The sequence below is a fragment of the Thamnophis elegans genome, chromosome 2, assembly GCF_009769535.1.
Source record: "Thamnophis elegans isolate rThaEle1 chromosome 2, rThaEle1.pri, whole genome shotgun sequence".
NCBI classification, from domain to species: Eukaryota; Metazoa; Chordata; class Lepidosauria; order Squamata; family Colubridae; genus Thamnophis; species Thamnophis elegans.
In genome coordinates, this window is record NC_045542.1 from 158,997,705 (window position 1) to 159,013,595 (window position 15,891).

At 44.8% G+C, this 15,891-nt stretch overlaps 1 pseudogene; it reads left to right on the forward strand.

Moving 5' to 3' along the window:
* The first annotated feature begins 5,233 nt into the window (after positions 1–5,233).
* LOC116502462 lies at positions 5,234–7,171 on the forward strand (annotated as a pseudogene).
* Positions 7,172–15,891: the final 8,720 nt, after the last annotated feature.

Genomic DNA, 15,891 nt, shown 5'->3' on the forward strand with positions numbered 1-15,891 from the left:
TTCCTGCCTAGGCAGGGGGTTGGACTAGAAGAGAAGACCTCCAAGGTGCCTTCGAACTCGGCTATTTTATTGTATAATCATGCAGGACAAGGGAGTGTGGGAAATTATCCAGCCCACTCCCAGAAAATTAGATATCCTAGGAAATATTGAAAAGGCAGAATATTTCTCTGGATGTGAAAAGAAAGAAACATGTTTTAAGAGAGAGAATAGTTGCCTGTAGTTTCCTGTCCATCCCCACGTTGTCAATGGGCATTGAGAAGGCCAGGCTAGTCACTTTACATAATAAAGACTTCACCAGCAGCTACAGCAGGAAAGCATGATAATATTGGCCCTTTACTCAACTGGCCACATGGCATCTGAGAACTCATCCATACCTGGATTCAAAACACAGCCTAGAGAGTAGCTCCTGCATGGTCCCATGGGTGTCTGACAATCAATCAGAATACATTTCTTACACAGTAACAGGAAACAGAGAGGTGGACTAAACAGGGTATAAAAAGCCTAGCAAGCCCCTTCTTCAGCCCTTCTCTTCTTCTCCACCAATATTAAAGCATGTGATCACCTTTTCTGTTCAGGGCTCAAGCCATGTTGCCCTGTCCACCAATAAACCATCTTTCCAAGCAGCCTCCATTTCTCCAGTGTCTTTTAGCAATAGCAATAGCAGTTAGACTTATATACCGCTTCATAGGGCTTTCAGCCCTCTCTAAGCGGTTTATAGAGTCAGCATATTGCCCCCAACAATCCGGGTCCTCATTTTACCCACCTAGGAAGGATGGAAGGCTGAATCAAACTTGAGCCGGTGAGATTGAACTGCAGAACTGCAGTCAGCTGAAGTAGCCTGCAGTGCTGCACTCTAACCGCTGCGCCACCTCGGCTAGTTTTTCCCCACTTGAAGTCCCAGAAGGACATTTCTTTGCTCAGGAGAAACTGCTTTTTTTGTACCTTAACGCTTTAGACCACATTAAGGAATTGTGGGTGCACTGAAAATGTTGGCAGCCTCCAGGAGATCTTCAACAGGTGGGAGGGGTGAAAGGTGTGCGGTAGTAGGCCCAAGGCTTAGGTAAAAAGCAATGTAAAATTTCACATGTAAAGGGTGTTTCCACCTTGCAGATCAATCTGATGGAGATGACCTCACTAGTGAGTGAGGAGGAAAAGGGATCTTGGTTTTGATCACAGGGTTTCCAGCTTTATTAGCAACTCCTGTGTGCTCTTGATGATAGCAAGACTAAGATGCTGGAATATTTGTGGCATATTCCTGGTGGCGGCAATGTGAGGAAAGCAATATACAGTGGGAAATGCTTCATTTTTAAAAACACATTGTGTAAGACCATCAATAACTTTTTACAAGGAAAAAATGAGTATTGTCAGGGTTTGCTGTGATCATTATGGCAAGGCAAGACACAGTTGCCTCAAACTGTGTTTGAGCGTATAGGTTTATTAATACTGTAATAATAAAAATTGTGCGCACTCTGAAACGGCAGTAATGCCAGCAGCAACCCGCCCTGCCTGGGTATGTGTAATTCAATGCAGAGAACGGCTAAGAGATAGAAGTGTTTCACTAACTGAGGGTCTGACACAGAAAAAGAGGGGTCGACCTATTCCCCCAAAGTGCCTGGAAGTAGGACAAAAAGTAACGGAGAATTATATATATATTTTTAAAAATCCTTCCTAGAATTGAGAGGGTCCCTGTGGGTGAATCCAATCAATCAGTGGAACAGCTTTGCCTCCAGGAATTGTGGGAGCTCCAACAATGGGATTTTCTAAAGAGGAGACTGCACAGCTGTTTGTCCAGAACGGTATCGGGTCTCCTGCTTGGAGAGGTGGTCCTTCCAACTCTCATTCCGTAATTCTGTCCGAACTTCAGGATCCTTTAAGACTCCGCACGTAGCGAAACTTCACGTGCCTAAATAGTTTCACATTGCATGTAATCAGTGGAAACATCTGGCAGATGCCTGAGGCAGAGACAGGACAAGCCTGTTTTTCGACCTCCGAGGACGAGACGGTGGCCAGATAGGCAGCATCCGCCATTAGAAAGCCAACCACAAGAGCGGCATCTGTCGGAGCTAAAACTGAAACCATCGAGTACTGCGTTGCTAGTCAGCATGGGGGGGGGGGAGGTGACGCGCAGAGGAACTTCCTCTTCCGGATCACTCATGGGAGGAAGGTGGCGTGCAGAGGGTTATTTGTGCTCTTCCAAGGATTAAAGCATCAGCTGGAAGGTGAGTTGAGGACGAGTCGGAGGAGAGTCCGGGGGAAAGTTGGCCTGTTTGGTTCCGGTGCTGCCAACCGGTGAACATTTATGATCGTCGCAGCATCCCACCATCATGATCCCCATTTGTGACCCTCCCATCTAGTTTCTCATAGGCAAAGTCAGTGGGGGATACTGGCAAGAAGTCGTAGCCATGTGAAATTGCCTTAACAAGCCACGGGGGATTCGCTTAACAACTGCAAAGGGATAAATGTAAGTTGGGACTGTCATGTGACATCATGCTTCCAGGTCATGCTTCCTCCTTGGTGACACAAAGGCCAGTCCCAAGCGTGAGGACTACTTGAATGGGATGTCACCAAAGGGATTGTGGACAGTAGGACAGTATTTTCTGCCCTTATTTGGAGCTGAGACTTCCATGGGGTATAACTGGTGCTTCAAATCTTGCAGATGTTTTAGGCATCATTTCATTAGTTAAAGCCTCCAGATCTCTAAAGTAGCTCAGAAGGTTTGACTTTAACCATCTTGGGACTTTTTCAGGCTAAAACATGATATTCCCACATAATACCTTTGTAGATCTGTGTAGAGCTGCAAATATCCCCTCTGTATGTTTATAGATATATAATTATCTATAATTTATACAATTATAGATATTCTAAAATATCCCCAGCACTTCCACATATGTAGTCATTGAAAAACAAAAGTACCCTCTTTGAGTCATATGGTTTTACATACCAAAATACAATAAAAATCGTCCGGTCCTTATAAATTCTTAAAAGTAGATAAATACAACCTCAGATGAACATATGACATATTACATGTCACCATTTATTCTGCAAAAGAAAAGCCAAAATAGAGGAAACATGTGTGAACAACCTAAGACTTTATGATGTGGTGTAAGGTTTCCTACCTAAGGCAGGGGCGTTGCACTTAGAGACCTCCAAGGTCCCTTCCAACTCCTATTCTATTCTTATTCCATTCTATTATATTCTCGCCCTTTAGCAGCAGTAACTTTTCAGTAATTGTTTTCTGTATGACTTCATCAGTTCTTGCTTGTTGTGGAGGGATTTTGGCCCTCCCTTTACAACGTCGCTTCAGTTCATTGAGGTTTGTGGGCATTTGTTTATGCGCAGATCTCTTGAAATCCCACTACAGCATTTCAATCAGATTGAGGTCTGGATTTTGACTGCCATTGCAACACCTTGATTCTTTCCTTTTTCAGCCATTCTGTTGGTGGATTTGCTGGTGAGCTTGCAATCACTGTCCTGTTGCATAACCTGATGTTGGCCAAGCTTTAGCTGTTGTTTAGCTGTTGGACAGATGGCCTCACATTTGGCTCTAGAATACTGTAGTATAGAGAAGAGTTTATAGTCAACCAGAAAACTCCTACAACTTTGGCTTTTATAGATGTAGTCACACTTGCTGATGATAATTTATCAAGAACACTCTGATTAGCAGCATTTGGCTGCTACCTCGCCTTTTCATACCTATGGAAGCAATAAGAGTGTCCTTAGTTTTTTATAGTTTTTCACTTCTCCATTTGGCTTTTTTTAACAAAAAGTTTTTGAAAAAGATGATATGAGTCCAATAGGTTGTTCATTTGAGGTTATATTTACCCATTTTTAAGAACTGTATCAGGCCTGCAACCGGTTCCTTTTGGTTTTTTTGGCCTGCCACACTAATATTCTGTTCTACTATGCTGTTTCATTAGTAGGGAATTGGGATGGGGAATAGTAAGGAGTAGAATGTGATGTTGCCAAAATAAATTCCTTTCTAGAATCCAAGGTCATCCTTTGTTTCTTACAACTCTGGACCTGACCGAGAACTGATGGGTGGAACTGCCAGCATAACAGTGGAGATTGGACCATGTGATGTACTTGTGGGTGTGGGGCAAGATCATGAACTATTCAACTGGGTGGGGAAACCCAGGAAGCTGAGATTTATGTCTTCCCAGATGTGCCAACACATCTCTTAATAAATTGGAACTTTGAGCATACTTTGCCATGGACTCTGATTTAATTTGGATGTTATTTGAAACCCGGACAAACTGCTAAGGACCAGATGATTTTTCCTATGTGATGATATGTAAAATCATAGAACTCGAAGAGGGTGTTCCTTCTTTTTCACCTGACTGTATTTGATGATAAGCCTTTTCAGGGCTCAGAATTTGTGACTGACCCAAGTCAACAAGTGAATTTAATGATTGAATGAATATTTGAATTTGGATCTTGGTAGTCAAATGAATCATAATGAATGTCAGAGGTTATTCTAGCATTGTGGCATTTTTGCTTTTCATTCATACTTTTTCTTTTTTCACACATTTGCAACCCGTTTATAAAATTACATTTTCTTTGAAACTTATAGACAAAAGAGGATGGCTATAACAGCACTCCGGATGACTGAGATAACAAGCAACATTGAAAAGGAAAGCAAATCAAGCCAGAAATCAAAGTATTTTCCATTTCCCAATGATTAGGGGCAAAAGGCAGTTCCTCTTCCTCCTCACTGACTGGCTGCAGCTGCATGCTTTCCGCAACCAAAGCATCAGGATTCCTGCTGCAGCTGTGCTTCAGCCAAATCCTTGTCAGACAACTGACTGGAGCCATTGATCAACTCCCTCCAGATGTTGGCTGGAGGTGATCATCTTCCTCTGAACTGACATCTGAAGAGTGGATCGGGGAAGCATCTGAAGGAGTCATCACAGGCAGATAGTAATACAGGCCTCGAATTGGGAGGAAGCAAACAGCTGCAATCAAAGCAAAACAAAACGGGATCACACTATTTTTGACCTCCTCAATAATATCAGTGGTGGAAAAGCTCCATAGATTGTGCCTGTTGTGGGAAAGCACAGATTTCAAATCACAACTGATTATGCATAAGACGATCCACACTGGAAAAAAGCCATAATTAATGCTACAAATGTGACAAAAGCTTTTGTCAGAATAGTTCTCTTGTGGTTCATAGAAAGGACTCATAGAGGACAGATGCCCTACTACTGCTCTCAATGTGGCAAATGCTTTCGCAAGCATGGCAATCTGGTGATACATCAGAGGACTCACACCAGGGAGAAACCATGCTGAGTGTACAGTTTGTGGAAAAAGATTCATTGCAAATTCCCACCTGGTGAGACACCAGAGGACTCACACAGGAGAGAAACCATATGACTGTCCACAGTGTGGGAAAAGTTTCAGTCAGAATTCCACCCTGGTGAACCACCAGAGGACTCACACAGGACAAACCCTTTGAATGTCCTGATTGTGCGAAACGTTTCAGTCAGAATTCTGACCTGGTGAACCACCAGAGGACTCACAAAGGAGAGAAACCATTTGAGTGTCCTCAGTGTGGGAAAAGTTTCAGTCAGAATTCCAACCTGGTGAACCACCAGAGGACTCACACATTAGAGATTCCCTTTGAATGTCCTGATTCTGGGAAATGTTTTGGTTACCATTCTAATCTTGTGATGCACCAGAGGATTCACACAGGAGAGAAACCATTTGAATGTCTTGATTGGGGAAAAGTTTCCTTGCAAATTCCCACCTGGTGAACCACCAAAGGACTCACACAGGAGAGAAACATATGAGTGTCCCGACTGTGGTAAATGTTTCATTCAGTGTTCCAACCTGGTGATACATCAAAGGTCTCACACTGGAGAGAAGCCCTTTGAATGTCCTGATTGTGCAAAACGTTTCACTCAGAATTCCAACCTGGTGAACCACCAGAGGACTCACACAGGAGAAACCTTATGAGTGTCCACTTTGTGGAAGAAGTTTCATTTCAAATTCCCACCTGATGAAACACCAGAGGACTCACACAGGAGAGAACCTATATGACTGTCCACACTGTGGGAAAAGTTTCAGTCAGAATTCCAACCTGATGAACCACCAGAGGACTCACACAGGAGAGAAACCATATGAGTGTCCACAGTGTGGGAAAAGTTTCAGTCAGAATTCCAACCTGATGAACCACCAGAGGACTCACACAGGAGAGAAACCATATGAGTGTCCACAGTGTGGGAAAAGTTTCAGTCAGAATTCCAACCTGGTGAACCACCAGAGGACTCACACAGGAGAGAAACCATATGAGTGTCCACAGTGTGGGAAAAGTTTCAGTCGGAATTCCAACCTGGTGATCCACCAAAGGATTCACACAGGAGAGAAACCATTTGAGTGTCCTCAGTGTGGGAAAAGTTTCAGTCAGAATTCCTACCTGGTGAGACACCAGAGGACTCACACAGGAGAGAAACCATATGAGTGTCCACAGTGCGGGAAAAGTTTCAGTCAGAATTCTGACCTGGTGAGACACCAGAGGACTCACACAGGAGATAAATCATATGAGTGTCCAGAGTGTGGGAAAAGTTTCAGTCACAATTCCAACCTGGTGAACCACCAGAGGACTCACACAGGAGAGAAACCTTATAAGTGTCCAGTTTGTAGAAGAAGTTTCATTTCAAATTCCGACCTGGTGAACCACCAGAGGACTCACACAGGAGAGAAACCTTATAAGTGTCCAGTTTGTAGAAGAAGTTTTATTTCAAATTCCGACCTGGTGAACCACCAGAGGACTCACACAGGAGAGAAACCATATGAGTGTCCACAGTGTGGGAAAAGTTTCAGTCAGAATTCCAACCTGATGAATCACCAGAGCAGTCACACAGGAGAGAAACCCTTTGAATGTCCTGACTGTGGGAAATGTTTCATTCAGAATTCACACTTAGTGATACATAAGGTCCACACTGGAGAGAAGCCCTTTGAATGTCCTGAATGTGGGAAAAGTTTCATTCACAATTCACACTTAGTGATACATTAAAGGTCTCACACTGGAGAGAAGCCCTTTGAATGTCCTGAATGTGGGAAAAGTTTCATTCAGAATTCACACTTGGTGAGACACCAGAGGACTCACACAGGAGAGAAACCATATGAATGTCCAGAGTGTAAGAAAAGTTTCAGTTACTCTTTGTGCTTGTGAGACACCGGAGGACACATACAGGAGAGAAACTATGAAAGGATCCAGATTGTGGGAATGATTTCCATATCAGGCCTAACATTATAAGCCATGTACCTTTATACACAAGGGAAAAATTTCAAATCACCTTCTATAGTGTTTCCGAAGTTTAATCTCCTCTTATTCAGGGGTGAGTTCCTGCCAGTTCTAACCTCTTCTATAAACAGGTTCCACAAATCTATCGTGCCGTTTAGAACCGGTTCCAGCTCCCTCCCCGCCCGTCTGCACCACGCTTGCCACGCCCGTCTCTCACTGATTGGCTGCCCAGCCCGCCCGCTAAGAATCCTATCTAAAACTTAAACTCTTAATGCTGTCAAGTTTGAACATCTCTGGGATTATTTTTCTAAAGGGTTAGGAGTGCAACGATCTTATAACTTGACAGCTTTAAGACTTGCGTGCTTCAAATGCCAGAGTTTCTGAGCCAACATTTTGGTTGCTTAGCAAGAGCATTGTTAAGTGAGTTTCACCACATTTTACAAGTTGGCCACGCCCACCCAGTCACATGATTGCCGAGCCACTCCCACTCGGTCACATGGCTGGCAAGCCACTCCCACAAAGCAGGCCACACCTACAGGAGAGGTTCTAAAAAAAATTGGAACCCAGCACTGCTCTTATTGCACACATGAGGCAAAAGTTGATGAGCTTAGAGAAGGCTTGAATTTCATTTCTATTTTTTAAAATATATTTATTATTTACATATAAGTATATCGAACACAGTTTGACTGTCCTGGTGTTTCATCTGCCATAGAAACTAAAATGAAAGACAAATAACATATATACTACTTACACAATGCTTCTAAAATTTTATTGATCAATGAATTCATTCTAATAGATAAATATAGATATATTTCAGGTCTACTTAGTCTAATTTTTTCATGTTCTGACTTTCACCTCGTGTTTCCAGCCATTGATAAAATCTATTCCATGCGTCATAATCTGTCTCTCCTTCATTTATTTTAATTCTAACATTAGTCTATCCATTCTGTGCATGTTCATAACATCCTTTCTGAAGGGGTATTTTCCCTTTCATGCTGTGCATAGACCATTCTCGCTGCTCTTAAACGTGAAGTATTAGGTATATTGAACCTTTGCTATAGCCTTCTGTTATAATACATAATAGAAATAATTCTTTCTTGAATTCTATGCGTTGTCCAACTAATTTTTTCAGCCACATCTGAATTTATAACCAAAATCTTGCTTTTTTACAGGTCCACCACATGTGGTATTATGTGCCCGGTGATTGTTTATATTTTCAACATTTTGGGAATATGTTGCTAAACATTTAGCCAATCCTGCCGCGGGGGGGGGGAGATGCCACCCATAGAATATTTTATAAAGATTCTCTTTGTATGGTGTGGCTAATGTCAATTTCCGATTTCTTTCCCAGAGTTTTTGCCAAGGCACAAGGCAAGGCTGCCCGACATCTCCACTTTTGTTATTCTAACATTATAAGGTGGAAAATGGTAGGCTGTTAAAAGCTAACTACCTGTTTCTACTTATCAGCAGATGTTCTTGGTATTTCCTTTTGTGAAATTACTGCAAGAGGCTTTTGGGTGGTGTTTTTTGTACGTCGATTATGGAATTTCCACATTTCAGCCTTCTACCGTGGTGTCCTTGGGATTTTGAGCCCCAAATTCCCTAGCCAGCATACAAGTAGTTCTTGAGATACAACTGCAATGGGGCCTTCCAGTGACGGTTGAGATCCTGCTTTGCTTAATTAACTCAACCCCTGCTCTTACTGATGTACTTACATGAATGGGCGAGTTATGAAGTGGAACACTGGCTACCTCAGGTGTGGGGAAACCCTTGGAGGAGGGACGCAGAGCCAGGCCTCCTCTACATAAGGTGACCAGACGTCCCGATTTCAACGGGACGGTCACGCTTTATAACAATTTGTCCCGTGTCCCGGGGCATTTTTAAAAAGTCCCGATTTTCTGGCTTCATGTTGAAAGCCCAGTGGATTTGCTTAAGAAATCCTAACCAGGGCAAGACAAAAGACATTCTGTCTAACCTGTCTGTCTCAGTACTTTCATTGAAGATATTAAAACTTTAAAGCAAGAAAACGGAACACCCCCCCCCCAGTGCCCCTTTTACCTCATTTTATAAGAAAAATGACCTAGTACCATAGAGCTCCAGGAATACGTGGCTAGAGAGGTCGCGAGTGTTTCTTCCTGGATTTTCCAGAGTGGAGGGGCACGGAGGTTGGAGGGCTGCTCGTGTGGAAAAAAATGGTGGTTCTTTGAAAATATTTCCTGACTAATTTCACCATTTCAATTTGCTCAGTTCTTTGTATTAACATCTACATCATTCTGGGTTGACTTGGAGTGCAAGCCTGCTGGTAAGTGAGCTGGGTTTTTTTTTTATTTTTTAATGTATTTTAAAATAATATTTTATTTATTGTGCATAGGATTTTTTAAAAATTCTAATTTGGATTCTATCCAAAATAAATTGAAGTGAAACCATGTTTAAAAATTCTATGCACAATACTTTGAAATATATTGTGCATAGAAAGAATAGTTTGAAATGTTTTACTTCAATTATTCTGTGTGGATTCTTTTTTTAAATTGTCTTAGGCTATTTAAAAAAAGATTCTATCCAAAATCAAAATACCAGCTGCAGTTATTCACTTAAGAACTGTGGCAAGAAAGGTGGTATAATGGGCTTAGTGACCAAAGTTACAATGGCATTATAAAAATGACTGATGAACATTTTCACTTAGCGACCATTTTCACACTTAGCGACCATTGCATCATCCCCATGGTCACGTGATCAAAATTTTGATGTTTGGCAACAGTTACAATTTATATTTATAAAGAGCCGAGTGGTGCAGTGGGTAGAGTGCAGTACTGCAGGCCACTTCAGCTGACTGCTAGATCAGCAGTTCAGCGGTTCAAATCTCACCGGCTCAGGGTTGACTCAGCCTTCCATCCTTCCGAGGTAGGTAAAATGAGGACCTGGATTGTTGTTGGGGGCAATATGCTGACTCTGTAAACCGCTTAGAGAGGGCTGAAAGCCCTATGAAGCGGTATATAAAAAATCTGCTATTGCTATATTTGTAAATTGTAGTTATGTTGAAATAAAAAAAACATTACAATACTATTTTTGCATTATATGAAAGTTTTTGTTGCTCTGTATAAAATTTTTAATCACCCCCCCACCCCGGTCAAAGGTATCCCTCTTTACCAATCTCAAAATCTGGTCACCTTACCTCTACACCAAGCCTTGGGTCCTCCCTGACAGGGTCCCTTTAGGCCTATTATTCCAACACAGTGTACCCCAGGATTTCCCAAATAGGACTCTCCAGGCCCCACCCACAGGGTCCCCATAGGCTTTTTTCCTCTCCTCCTGGGTCCCTGCAGTCCTTAGCCCAGACCCCCACCCTACCAGGCCTCACACTCTCCTCCTCTGTTCTTTTAAAGACCTCTGATTCTCATATTGGGAAAGGAAGGCATCTCCAGGCCTCATGCCTCTGTCCTGGAAGCAACTGTTATTTTCAGTGTCCCTATGATTCATCCAGTGGGAAGTTTCAAAAAAAAATTGAACCTACTCTGTGGGTGTGGCCTCCTTAGTGGGAGTGGCTTGCCTGCCATGTGATCGGGTGGGAGTGGCTGGCCAGCTCTCCTCCCCCCCCTCCCTCCCTCCTCCTCCCCCCCCCCTCTCTCTCTCAGCGTCAGGGCCAAAATGGTGCCTGCTACTGGGACATAATTCATAATATAGTAACTGGCTGACCAACCGCACTCAACGTGTAGCCCTCAATGGAACTGCATCTACATGGAGGGAAGTATACAGTGGAGTACTACAAGGCTCTGTTTTACACCCAGTACTCTTCAACATCTTCATCAATCACTTGGATGAGGGAATAAATGGGGAACTCATCAAATTTACATATGACTCCAAGCTGGCAGGAATAGCAACACTCCAGAAGATAGGCTTAAGACACAGAAGGACCTTGACAAACTTGAACTGTCACTATCTAATAAAATGAAATTCAATGGTGAAAAGAGTAAGGTTCTACATTTAGGCAACAAAAACAAAATGCATAGGTGCAGTATAGCTGGTACGTTCCTCAACGTAGTAACTGTGAAAGGGATCTTGGAGTTCTAGTGGACAACCATTTAAATATGAGCCAGCAGTGTGCAGCAGCTGCCCAAAAAACCAACACAGTTCTAGGCTGCATAAACAGAGGATAGAATCAAGATCACGTGAAGTGTTAATACCACTTTATAATGCCTTGGTAAGGCCACACTTGGAATACTGCATTCAGGTTTGATTGATTTTTTTTTTGATTTGTTTATTTATAGGCCGCCCTTTTCCCTGAGGGGACTCAGGGCGGCTTACAATCAAAAAAAGGAAGGGGATGTAGGACAATACCAAAAAGAAATGTGCACAAAGTAAATTAGACAGTAAAACTCAACATTCACTCTGCATTCGGGAGGGGGGCGAAATAAGATTATCCCCAGGCCTGACGGGCTAGCCAGTTCTTGAGGGCTGTGCGGAAGGCCTGGACGGTGGTGAGGGTACGAATCTCCACGGGGAGATTGTTCCATAGTGTCGGAGCCGCAACAGAGAAGGCTCTCCTCCGAGTAGTCGCCAGTCGGCACTGACTGGCGGATGGAATACGGAGGAGGCCAACTCTATGCGATCTGATGGGACGCAGGGAGGTAATTGGCAGAAGGCGGTCTCTCAAATAGCCAGATCCACTACCATGGAGTGCTTTATAGGTGGTGAGTAAGACCTTGAAGTGCACCCGGAGACCAACAGGTAGCCAGTGCAGCTCACGGAGGATGGGTGTTATGTGGGCGAACCGTGGTGCGCCCACGATCACTCGCGCGGCCGCATTCTGGACTAGCTGAAGTCTTCGGATGCTCTTCAAGGGCAGCCCCATGTACAGCACATTACAGTATTCCAGCCTAGAGATCACAAGGGCTCGAGTGACTGTTGTGAGGGCCTCCCGATTCAGGTAGGGCCGCAACTGGCGCACCAGGCGAACCTGGGCAAATGCCCCCCTGGTCACAGCTGAGAGATGGTGGTCAAAAGTTAGCTGTGAATCCAGGAGGATTCCCAAGTTGCGGGCCCTTTCTGAGGGGTATAAATTTTGTCCCCCCAGCCTGAGTGATGGTATGTTGGTCAAATTTTTGGGAGGGAAACACAACAGCCACTCGGTCTTGTCTGGGTTGAGTATCAGCTTGTTTGCTCTCATCCAGTCTTTAACGGCTTCCAGTCCCCGGTTCATCACGTCCACCGCTTCATTGAGTTGGCACGGGGCGGACAGATACAACTGTGTATCGCCGCATATTGGTGGTATTTTATCCCGTGCCTTCGGATGATCTCGCCCAGCGGTTTCATGTAAATGTTAAATAGTAGGGGGATAGGACCGACCCTGCGTCACCCCATAGGTTAGGGGCTCAGGGACGATCTCTGACCCCCCACTAACCACCGACTGCGACCTGTCCGAGAGATAGGAGGAGAAACCACTGCAAAACAGTGCCGCCCCACCCCTATCGCCCGCAGTCGCGCAGAAAGATACCATGGTCGATGGTATCGAAAGCCGCTGAGAGGTCCAGGAGAACTAGGATGGAAGCATGGCCTCCATCTCTAGCTCTCCAGAGACTCATCAGTCAATTCGACCCAAAAGCGGTTTCTGGTCTGTAACCGGTGCTGAAACCAGACTGGAAGGGGTCAAGGATAGTTAGCTTCCTCCAAGGTACGCTGAAGCTGGAGAGCCACCACCTTCTCCACAACCTTCCCTACAAGGGGAGGTTGGAGACTGGACGATAGTTATTAAGAACAGCGGGATCCAGAGACGGCTTCTTCAGGAGGGGTCTTACCACCGCTGTCTTGAGCGCGGTGGGAAAGTACCCCTCCCGAAGAGAAGCGGTAACAACCGCCTGGATCCAGCCTCGTGTCACTCACTGCTGTTGGCAACCAGCCAGGAGGGACACGGGTCCAGTATGCAGGTGGAGGCACTCACAGCTCGCATAGCCTTGTCCACATCCCCAGAGGCAACTTCCTGAAACTCAACCAGAGATGGTTTGCCAAGTTTTCTCCTTGTGTCTCGGCTGGATCTACTGGGGTGGAGTCCAGGGTCGCTCGAAACCGGGCAATTTTGTCCGCCAAGAACTGGACATACTCCTCAGCCTTACCCTGTAAGGAGTCCCCCGTCTCCCTCCTATTTAGGAGGGAGCGGTTATCCTAAACCAGGGCGGCTGGGCGGGACTCTGCGGACGCTACTAAGGAGGCAATGTATGTTCTTTTTGTTGTTCTTAAGTCCGAATATACTCCTTGGTGCATGCTGTTAAAAGTGCCCGTTTCGACTCGGACCTATCGGACCTCCACGATGTGCTCTAGGGCGTCTCCTCCAGCGCTTTACCTCCCGGAGCTCCTCAGTGAATCAAGGAGGCCTCCGGGGGCCGCTGACACCGGAGGGGCCGTAGCGGCGCAATCCGGTCTAGAGACTCCGAAGCTGCCGAGTGCCAGGCAGCGACGAGGGTCTCCGCTGAACTGTGGGCGAGGGTATCAGGAATAACCCCAAGCTCCGTCTGGAACCTAACAGGATCCATCAGTCGCTTGGGGCGGAACCAGCTAGTCGGTTCCCTCCTCCCTACGGTGGGGGTTTGGCCTCCGGAATCTAGCCTCAGTAGGTAGTGGTCTGACCACGACAGGGGTATGATCTCATTACCCCTCAGACCAAGATCGTAACTCCACTGCTCCGAGAGAAATACGAGGTCAAGCGTGTGACCCGCTGAGTGAGTTGGGCCTCGAATTACTTGAGTCAAGCCCATGGCTGTCATGGAAGCCATGAACTCCTGCGCTCCATCAGAGTGTTCACCGAGCGAAGGCAAGTTAAAGTCCCCCAGAACTATAAGTCTAGGGAACTCAACCGCTAGCTCGGCTACTGACTCGAGAGGTTTGGTCACCACGATGTAGAAAAGATATGGAGACTCTCAAAAGAGTACAGAGAAGAGAAACAAAGATGATTAGGAGACTGAAGACTAAAACATGAACAGTTGCACGGAGTGGGTATGTCTAGTTAATAGAAAGAAGGACTACGGGAGACATGATAGCAGTATTCCAATATCTCAGAAGTTGCCACAAAAAGAAGGAGTCAAACTATTTTCCAAGGCACCTGAGGGTAGAACAGAAGAAATAGGTGGAAACTAATCAAGGAGAGAAGCAACTTAGAACTGAGGAGAAATTACTGACAGTTAGAACAATTAATCAGTGGAACAACTTGCCTCCAGAAGTTGTGAATGCCCCAACACTGGAAGTCTTTAAGAAGATGTTGGATAGCCATTTGTCTGAAAGGGTGTAGGGTTTCCTGCCTAGGAAGCAGGTTGGACTAGAAGACCTCCAAGGTCCCTTCCAACTCTGCTATTGTATTGTATTGTATTGTATTGTATTGTATTGTATGTATTGTATTGTATTGTATGTATTGTATTGTATTGTATTGTAATCCTGGGGGGACAAGGGAGAAACTGATTTTTTGTATCTTAACACTTTAGACCACATTAAGGAATTGTGGGTGCACTGAAATGTTGGCTGCCTCCAGGAGATCTTCAACAGGTGGAGGGGTGAAAGGTGTGCGGTTAGTAGGCCCAAGGCCTAGGTAAAAAAGCAATGTAAAATTTCACATGTAAAGGCTGTTCACCTTGCAGATCAGTCTGATGGAGATGACCTCACTACTGAGTTGAGGAGAAAAGGGATCTGGTTTTGATCACAGGGTTTCCAGTTTATTAGCAACTCCTGTGTGCTCTTGATAGCAAGACTAAGATGCTGGCATATTTGTGGCATCTCCCTGGTGGCGGCAATGTGAGGAAAGCAATATACAGTGGAAATGCTTCATTTTTAAAAACACATTGGTGTAAGAACCATCAATAACTTTTTACAAGGAAAAAATGAGTATTGGTCAGGGTTGCTGTGATCATTATGGCAAGGCAAGACACAGTTGCCTCAAACTGTGCTTGAGCGTATAAGTTTATTGATATACTGCAATAATAAAAATTGTGCGCCCTCCGAAACGGCAGTAATCCCGGCAGCAACCCACCCCTGCCCTGGGTATGTGTAATTTAATGCAGAGAACGGCTAAGAGATAGGAGTCTTTGACTAACTGAGGGTCTGACAGAGAAAAGAGGGGGTCGACCTATTCCCCAAAGTGCTCTGGAAGTAGGACAAACATTAACGGAGAATTATATATATTATATATATAAATCCTCCTAGAATTGAGAGAGTTCCTGTCGGTGAATCCAATCAATCAGCTTTGCCTCCAGGAATTGTGGGAGCTCCAACAATGGGGATTTTCTAAGAGGAGACTCCACAGCTGTTTGTCCAGAACGGTATCGGGTCTCCTGCTTGGAGAGGTGGTCCTTCCCAACTCCCATTCCGTAATTCTGTCCGAACTTCAGGATCCTTTAAGACTCCGCACCGTAGCGAAACTTCACGTGCTAAATAGTTTCACATTGCATGTAATCAGTGGAAACATCTGGCAGATGCCTGAGGCAGAGACAGGACAGCCTGTTTTTTCGACCTCCGAGGACGAGACGGTGGCCAGATAGGCAGCATCCGCGATTAGAAAGCCAAACCACAAGAGCGGCATCTGTCGGAGCTAAAACTGAAACCGTCGAGTACTGTGTTGCTAGACAGGATGGGGGGGGTGAGCGAGGAGACGCGCAGAGGAACTTCCTCTT